Below are 6669 nucleotides of genomic sequence, written 5' to 3'. Positions count from 1 at the left end.
TGTATGTGGATGGGTTAATTTCTGGGTTCTCAATTCTGTTCCATTGATCAATGTATCTTTCATTGTACCAGTATTAAGCTGTTTTCACCACTGTAATCCTGTAGTAAAATTTAAAATCAGGGGGTGAAAGGCTTCCAACCTTCTTCTTAAGCAGTGCTTTGCTTATCCTGGGTCTTTTTTCCTTTTCATATAAAGTCTGTAATTGTTTTTTCCATCTCTTTGAAGAATGTTGTTGGAATATGGATTGGGATTGCATTGTATGTGTAAATTGCTTTGCACAGTTTTGACAATTTCACAATGTTAAGTCTTCTTATTCCAGAAGTATGATATGTTATTACATTTTTGTAATTCTCTTTTGGTTTCCTATAGTAGTGTTTTTGTTTTGTTTTAAGTGCATTCTTATTGTTTGTTTATTTTAAGGGGTTTATTGTGGATTGAGTGAAAGTTTAAGGGTAAATTATCAGTATTATATTAAACAAATCATACACCTTGTTTCATTACAATGATTATAATCCACTCCATATACTATTAGTTAACAGTATTTCTCTCTTTTCACTTTAGCTTTAAAACAAAAACCACTCAGGCATATATAATAATTTACACCTCCAAAGGGCACATTCTGCAAGTCTGCCTCCTGGCCACCAGCTCTTAGTCCCTCTTTCTCCATGAATCTAGAGTCCTCAGCCGCTCCCCTCTCCTTGACCCCATCTCTGCCTCTGTCTCTGGTGTTGCTGCTTCTTTGAATAAGGTCCCACATTCTGCTTGTGCTCATCTCCCTTGATGTTCCTTGGCTCTCTGTTTCTGGCTTTAAGATTAACCACACACTGTTTTTGTTACCAAACTTCTACTTTACAATTGTGACAGTCACAATTAGTCATGATCTCAATTATTCAATATTGAATCATATTAATCTTATCCCCATCTCTTTGCGCCATGCCCAGCTAGACAAGACAAAAACTATTCAGTGGGGCCCTTTCTTCCCCATCACACTCTTAAACTCCCACTTGAAACCTTGTAATCCAGTCACTTTGTGCCTTTATCGCCCCCTCATTTTAGGTAGCCAATTTCTAAGTTGTGTGTCCCTGTCTACCCTGTGTACAGAAAGGATAGCACTGATACTTGAAGTGAAGACTCCTTCCCTTTCTGTTGGTATTTAGAGTTACTACCTCCATGTGTATAGGTCAGGGTCATCAATTTGTAGCAATTTACCCTTGTTTAATTTTAAAAATTAAAAATTTTTAAATCTTCCTCTATTTGAGTTCTGATTATCATGTCATTGAATTTAGGTCAAATGTCTACTATCTGCAAGTTTGGGTGTTCTTGTGCATCTCCCCTCACTTCATATCAGCTGGATGCTTCTTTCTTAGCTCTTGCCCTCTGTGGCTATGTGCTTGTCCAAGGGGTCAAGTGTCACCAGGTCTCACCACACTTTGGACCAACCAGCCCTTCCTCTTCTCTCTCTCTCATGTCCAGGTCAATGGGATTCAATGGACTGTGGTTGAACTCAGGCCATTTCTTCATTGCTCCCTTTCCCTCTCTTCTACTCACCGCTAGACCAATGTGGTCACCAGCAAGCTTACATGCCTGTTCGTGTGTTCCCTTTGAGTTTCAGTCTTAGAGGGGTGTTTGTCCTGAAGGAACTTGATTGCTTGCCTTGATTGCTTCCTGGCAAACAGCTTGCTTTTTCTTGTGGTAACCAGTCATGCTGATATTTTTATTTTGTTTTTTCCTGATGATCTTTCTTTGAAAATGTGTCTTCTGTAGCTCTAGCTGTTCCAAGCTGGTCTGCTTGTCCTTGCTAGTGGGAATGGCTCACCTCATAAGGTCCTAGATGGGACTCAGGAGTCCACCTAAGGTCCTATACTCTGCAAAGGCTTTGCAAGAGGCCTGTTTCACTGGGCAAGTTCTAGAACCCCTTATAGGTATTCCAGTCAGTTATAGGCTGAAGATGGGCTTACGAGTGTTCTGTAATCATGTTTCCCAACATTCCATTCTATCCCACTCAAGTGTCTGTTTTACAATAGTAGGCAAGGGAAACCAATATTCATGAGACAGTCAACATTTTAGTATTATTTCCACTCTTTAGGCTATGCCTAGATCCCTGTATCACAGAACCCTGTTGTTCCAAGGTTGAGCATGCATCATTACTTACCTCTGTCCCACTTAGGCCATGCAAAGTGTCTCAGTGTTCCCACATCTATCTTGTTCTTCTGCCTCCTCCCACTTCTTGTATTGCCCTTCCCCCAAACCGAAATAGACCCCCTACCCCAACCCCACTGTGTGGTTACCGTATTCCATTAACTCTTCCCTCCATTTAAGACAATCTATTTTATCCTGTATTCTACATGACCTTCTCACCGCCTGAATCTATGTTCCTCTGTGTTTACCTTCTTTCACATTGTAATTGTTTTGATCATAGACTGACCTCCCAGAGCCTCTGTTCTTATCATTTTATTGTGTTCTTGGCTCTTCCATTTGTCAATTGAGTTCAGCGTGATGCTGCCATGTACGTCATTCCCTGGCTGTTATCTGTTCTTGTTGGTTCTCTGTCCACAGAACTTCCTTTAGGATGTTTTTCATAGAAGGGTTGGTTTTGGCAAAATCCCTTAGCTTCTATTTATCCTGGAATGTTTTGATTACACCATCGTATTTGATAGACAGCTTTGCTGGATGGAGGATCCTAGGTTGGCAGGTTTTTTTTTTTGTTCAGGGTTTTATATATGTCTCCCCTTTGCCTACTTGCCTGTATGGTTTCTGCTGAGAGATCCGAGCTTAATCTGACTTGCTTGCATTTGTATCTAATGCTTCTCTCTTCTCTAGCTGCTTTCAGGATTGTTTCCTTATCTTTGATTTGGAGAGCCTGATTATGATATATCTCAGTGATTTTCTTTTGGAGTCTATCCTTCCTGGGGTTCGTTGAGCTTCTTGAATGTTTATCTTTTCACTTTTTAGGATGTTAGTGAAATTTTCTTCCAGCAGCTATTCAACTATCTCCTCTGTGGACTTATGTGATTCTTCCTATTCCAGAATGCCAATAATTCTTAAATTATTCCTCTTCATGTTGTCCAACATGAATCCTAGACCATCTTTGGGTTTTTCATCCTTTTTTCTGCCTTTTCTTCTCGCTTAATGGTATTGAGAGATTTGTCCTCTAGTTCACTAGCTCTACCTTCCATCTCGCCAATTCTACTCCTTTGCCCTTTCAGAGTATTGTCTATTTCTGAGATTCTATTATTAATTATTTGAACGTCTTTCTGTAGGTTTTGAATTGTTTCCAATGCTTTATCTATTTTATTTGATTGTTCCTGTAGTGCTTTTCTGACTTCTTCCTTATTTTTCTCAACTCCATTGTACAGTGTTTTAATGCATTTAATAATCATTTTTCTGAATTCCTTCTTAGGCTTTTCCAAAGCCTGCCCATCTTCCAATATGGAGTGTAAGTTTACTTCCAGCTCATTTTCCTCAGTCACTTTATCTTGTTTCTGGACATGTGCTGATATGGTCATCTGTTTCTGTTTTTTGGGCATATTCAGGAGTTATATGTGGCCTTAATGCTTACATGGGTGTGTATTTTTTATGCTGTATGATTACCTCCAGGTAGATGTAATCAGGAGATGGGCTTCCGTTTTCACTGTTCTTCCTGAAAAATTTCAAGATGCCACTGTTGGCATTGTGATGTAACTCATGATTTAATTTTTGGTTGGCCTATTTCCTATTTAGTCTGCCTATCCCACTCCACAATCCCCGTTCAGACCTTTTTCCTTGTGATAAACAGTTCAGGGCCAGCTGTGGCATTTTTGTACTGCCATTTGGTTTTAAGTGGAAACTGTCACTTTAAGTTTCAATGTCCACACCTTTATCTCTGTGGTCTGTCAGGCTTCTGTAGCTGCTCTGATCCTTCCTGGGCTTGGTATCTCCCAAGATGGTGGCTTTGGGAACAGCTGAGCGCCTTGAGTTAGAAAGCACTGGATTTCTTGCTTCTGATACAAACTGCCCTAGCTGTAAGCCTTCCAACCTTCTGAATATTCCTTTATTTATGGTTCATAGTTCTGGCACCTTCCCCTGAGCCTACTTGGTCTGGTATTCTGTGTTGTTGCTGACAGAGCTCCTCACTGCACTTCTACCCTTTCCACCATCTTATTTGTTCTCATATAGTAGTGTTTTGTAGTTTTCTTTGTATTGATGTTTTATTTCTCTGGTTACATTTATTTCTAGATGTTTCATCCTTTGGGCAGCTACTGTAAATGATATTGCTTTCCTAATGTCCTTTTTTAGCACTGTCGTTGTTACTATCGAGGACTCCAACTGATATTTGTATGTTGATCTATGCCCTGCCACTTTGCCGGATCTTCCAATGAGGTCTAGTAGCTTTTTAAAAATAGATTCTTTGGAATTTTCTATGTGTAGGATCATATCGTCTACAAATAGAGCGAGTTTTATTTCCTCTTTGCTAATTTGGATGCCTTTAATTTCCCTATCTTGCCATAGCTCTGGCTAGTGAATAAGGAAAACCATAGAATAATTGATGCCTTTGGCTTATGGTGTTGGAGGAGAATATTGAAAGTGTCATGGGCTGCCAAAAGAACCAATAGATCCATATTGGAAGAAGTACACCCAGAGTGCTCCTTAGAGGCCAAGATGGCCAAACTTCGTCTCTCATACTTTAGACGTATTTTTAGGAGGGAGCAATCATTGGAGAAGGATATCATGTTTATTAAGGTGGAGGGTCAGAGAAAAAGAGGAAGACCCCATTGAGATGGATTGGCCAAGTGGCAGCATCGATAGACTCAAGCGTGGCAACAGTAGTAAGGTTGGCCCAGGATCGGGCAGTGTTTCATTCTGTTGTGCATAAGGTCGTTATGGGTCAGTACTGACTCAATGGCACCTAACAACAACAACAACAACAAAAAGATTTCCTGCACAATATTGAATAGGAGTGGTGATAAAGGGCATCCTTGTCTCATTCTTATTTGTAGAGAGAAAGCTTTCCGCTTCTCTTCATTGAAAGTAATGTATGCTGTTGGTGTTGTATATATGTTCTTAATTATGCTGAGGAATTTCCCTTCAATTCCTATTTCATTGCATGTTTTTATCAGGAATGGATGTTGGATTTGTCACATGCCTTTTCTGTATCAATCAATATGATCATGTGGTTCTTTCCTTTTTTCTTATTTATATGGTGGATTACACTGATTTTTTTTTCTAATGTTGAACCATCCTTGCATTATTGACAGGAATCCCACTTGGTCATGATGCATTATTTTTGTTATGTGCTGCTGGATTCTGTTGGCTAGGAGTTTGTTAAGAATTTTTGCATCTATGTTCATGAGGGATATTGGTCTATAATTCTCTTTCTTAGTGACGTGCTTTCCTGGTTTTGGTATGCTCACTTCATAAAATGTATTAGGAAGTTTTCCATCCTCTTCTATATTCTGGAATAATTTGAGTAGAATTGGTGACAGCTCTAACCTGAATGTTTGGTGGAACTCACCAGTGAAGCCATCTGGACCTAGACTTTTTTGGGTTGGGAGGTTTTGATGACCTGATCAATTTATTCTTTTGTTATGGGTCTGTTCAAGTTTTCTACTTCACACTGTGTAAGATTAGGTAGGTTGTGCTTTTCTAAAAATGTATCCATCTCTTCTAAGTTTTCAAATTTGTTGGAGTACAACTCTTCCTAGTATTCTATTATTATCCTTTTGATTTCCTTTGGTTCCATTGTGACATTGCCCATGTGGTTTCTAATACGTGTTATTTGTGTCTTCTCCCTCTTTTCTTTTGTTAGGTTGCCAGTGGTTTGTCAATTTTATTAATCCTTTTGAAGAACAAGCTTCTTATCCTGTTGATTCTTTCTATAGTTTTTCTGTTTTCTGTCTCATTTATTTCTGCTCTAATCTTTATTATTTCTTTTCTTTTGGTAACTGTATATTCCCTCTGTTGGTCTGTTTCTAATTGTTGGAGATGCTGTTTTAATGTGTTAATTTTGTTTCTTTTTTCTTTTTGGATGTGCACATTTATTGTAACCAATTGTTCTTAGCACTGCTTTTGCTGTGTCCCAAAGATTTTGGTATGTTGTGTTTTCACCCTCATTTGTTTCTAGGAACTTTGTGAGTTCATGTTTATTTTCTTATTTTATCCAGGTGCTTTTCAACAGGGTGTTATTCAATGTCCATGTATTCAACTTTATTTACTTGGTCTTCTTATTGTTGATTTCTAGTTTTATAGCTTTGTGGTCTGTAAAGATGCTTTGTAGTATTTTGATGTTTGTAAATTTTTGGAGGCTTCCTTTGTGACCTAACACATGGTCAGTTCTGGAGAATGTTCCATGTGCACTGGAAAACAATGTGTATCGTGCTGCTGTTGAGTTGAATGCTCTGTATACATGTATGAGGTCAAGTTAGTTGATTGTGCTGTTTATTTCCTCTGTATCTTTGTTGAATTTATTTCTGGTTGTACTATCCCTTTTCAAAAGGGACATATTAAAATCTCCCAGAATAATTGAAGATATAACTATTTCTTTCTTCAATTCTAACAATTCTAATAGTGTTTGCTTTATATATCTTTGTGTTTTTTCATTGGGAGCATAGATTTTTTTTTTTTTTTTTTTATGATTATTAGGAGCTCTGGTAGCGTAGTGGTTACGAATCGGGCTGCGAACCTTAAGGTCAG

This window comes from Chrysochloris asiatica, unplaced genomic scaffold (genome assembly GCF_000296735.1).
Source record: "Chrysochloris asiatica unplaced genomic scaffold, ChrAsi1.0 scaffold00138, whole genome shotgun sequence".
In the NCBI taxonomy this organism is placed as follows: Eukaryota; Metazoa; Chordata; class Mammalia; order Afrosoricida; family Chrysochloridae; genus Chrysochloris; species Chrysochloris asiatica.
Note: the sequence above shows the minus strand (reverse complement) of the source record.